The sequence below is a fragment of the Gopherus flavomarginatus genome, chromosome 5, assembly GCF_025201925.1.
Source record: "Gopherus flavomarginatus isolate rGopFla2 chromosome 5, rGopFla2.mat.asm, whole genome shotgun sequence".
Lineage (NCBI taxonomy): Eukaryota > Metazoa > Chordata > Testudines > Testudinidae > Gopherus > Gopherus flavomarginatus.
This window is the reverse complement of record NC_066621.1, coordinates 16,843,665-16,846,582: the sequence shown is the minus strand read 5'-3', so window position 1 is coordinate 16,846,582 and position 2,918 is coordinate 16,843,665.

The following is a 2,918-nucleotide window of genomic DNA, read 5'->3' as shown; positions in this document are numbered from 1 at the left end:
CCTTGTCTCTGTTTTTATTTTCCTGGAGTTTGCGTAGTTTGGCTGAGGGGCCATGCCTGCCCTGTGGATTCCACAGTGATGAACCAGCCATATCTAAAATAATGCTGAAGCCCCTAGGCTGAGTGTTTCCTCTGGAGAAAGCATGGGGAAGATGTTGCTGTGGGCTGGTGAGTGATCCAAGTGTCTCACATGGAGAATGGGGGTGGGGTCACTGAATTGTCTCTCGAGGGCTTGGGGGCAGCACATCTAAGTGTTCAGTCCTAATGATCCTGGAACAGGGTGAACTGTTGAGTCTGATAAAAAGAAATCAGGAGAAGTGTGTGTAATGTATTCTCATTTGCTTTGCAGGTCTGGCCATTTTGCTGCAGTTGCAGCTAGGTAAGAAGGACTCTCTCCTTCCTTGGCATACCTGGGGATGGGGAATATTTTTTTTCCAGATTTGCTGTTTGATTATCCCTTCTATTGGTAGAATGACTAATCAGGCCTGATTGTGACTGCACAGACACTAAACCTCAAGGAGTCATTTTGCTGTGCAAAGTGAGTGCAAAAGCCATGCTCTTATGGCATGCCCTCTTCCCACAAGTGGAAATGACAGCACCAGGTGCAAAGCAGGGAGAATCAAGCTCTAGATCTTTAAGTCAAGTGCAGACGGATCTGAAACTCTTCTGTCTTTATCAATGAGGATACAATTCTTGGGTTTGGGTTGGACAGGGCCTGAGCTGCAAGCATGGAATCTGGATCTAGTTTCACATTTTCCCACAGTGTGGAAGTATTCTCAGTCTGGGGCCAAACCCTTAGCCAGTGTAAAGCAGCATAGCCCCACTGTAGTTAGATGGAGTCACATCAATTCACACCAGCTAGGACCCAGCAGCTGGAGATCTGATTCAGGACCATCTGTAGTTCTGATCAGTAAGCCAGAGATTAATGTTGTTTTCAGGATGGTGGTTGGTTAGACAGCCAGGTAGCTGAACAGTCTCTCCCCATTCAGTAGTGAGCAATAACACCAGATACTACCCTCAACGTTCTTTCCTATCAGGCTCTGCCTACAAGCTGGTCTGTTATTTCACTAACTGTTCTCAGGACAGGCCTGCTCCTGCCACGTGTAAGCCAGCAAATGTGGACCTATGCTTCTGCACCTATGTGACTTATGCCTTTGCCATCATGAGCAACATTGAGATCGCCCTGTACGAACAGAACAGTGATGTCCTGTGCCCACGGTTCAATGGTCAGTAACTCATAGTTCCTACATCTCTGGGCCAGCTCCCCAGCTGGTGTGAAGTGACGTCATTCCATTGGCTGTAATGGAGTGACACTTATTTACACCAGCTGAGGATCTACTCTTCTAGAAGGAAAAGCTTGATTTAAAACAAACAGATGACTTGCTCTCTCTAAATATATTTCACTGTTTTACCTACTCTTTCCCATAGCAACAAGAAAATGGTCACCATGCTAGCCATTGGAGGATGGAACTTTGGGACCCAGCCGTGAATTCCCTGAGTTGTGTGTGATGGGTAGGGATGGAAATGAACATTCTGGTGATACGTTAGTGATGGCTGTTGATGGTCCCCTGATCAAGAGCAGCCCCAGAGCGGGTGGTGTTGATGGGGATAATGATAGAGAGAATGATAGGTGATGGAGGAAGAGGGGATAAGGAGGAGGTGATAAAGAGGACGATAGCTATGGTGATGAAGAGAGTCGGGGGGGGGGAATGAAGATTAGAATAGTGATGAATAAAAGAGTCTTCATGTGGCACTTATGTTCCAAAGATGAAATCTACTCCTGTCCAGAGGGCCAGAACCAATAAGCCCTCTTTTGGGGGGCCTAAATGGGATGCATAGGGCTCGGCACAAAGGGAACTTTAAAGGTGATGACAATGGTGAAAGAGGCACTTGTGTACCATATGCAGTTCTGATGACAGAAGATGATGGCAGAGACTGACTTGGGCAGTGAAGGCAGGGAGCTACATTTACAAAAGGGGTGACCAGGAAAATAGACAGAGGAGTCGCTGCTGATGAATAGTAGGGTTGAGAGTCAAAGTGAGGATGGTTTTCCAGCCCAACTAAGAAATCTGTTCTTCCCAGGTTCACTGCCATGGTGACCACAGTCACTAGCCACAAAACTTTCATTGACTCTGTCATCGGGTACCTCCGTCAATATGGGTTTGATGGGATCAACCTGGATTTTCAACATGTTTTAGGGGATGACCCCCTGAGGACAAGCATCACTTCACCATCTTGGTCCAGGTGAGATGCCAGTGTTTATGTGCCTAACACAATGGGGCTCTGCTTTGCAAGTGGCCCTTGAGTGAGGTAAATATTAAATAATAATGTCATAAATCCCTAGGTTCTGAGGAAAGATTAAAGCTAAAATAGTGTGTAATTTTAATTCCACAAGTCCCAAAGAAATCTAACACACTGAAATAAATCAATCTAACCCTCTGGAAAGCTTCCTCCATTGAGAGAATATCTGAAAGATTTTATGTAGCTGACTTGGTACGTTCACTAGCTGAGTTTTTTCCCTATGACAGTGAAGGCTCTCAGTAATGTGACCTGTGCACAAACTTCCAGGTGAATTCCAGTAACTTTACTGAAGAGTAGCAATCCCATGAATGCTGTACTGCAGCTGTTGCACAAATGAAAATGCACTGAAGTCTGTGGCTTCCGAATAAATGTATGAAAACAATATAATGACCAGCGTAATGGAACTTCCCACACTATGCACAAACGTTACCTCCTTGTCCCTGATTTCCTAGAATGAATTTAGTTAAATTATGCTGTCAAGAAAAACTACGCATTTCTGAGTGTGATGTTGTAATAAGAGGAAGCACAGTTACTATGAGGACTGATGATAATTTGCTTAAGAAATATCTGCAACTGCCACTAAAGCCTCTGCGTTCAGAGCTATAACCTGCCAGCTTT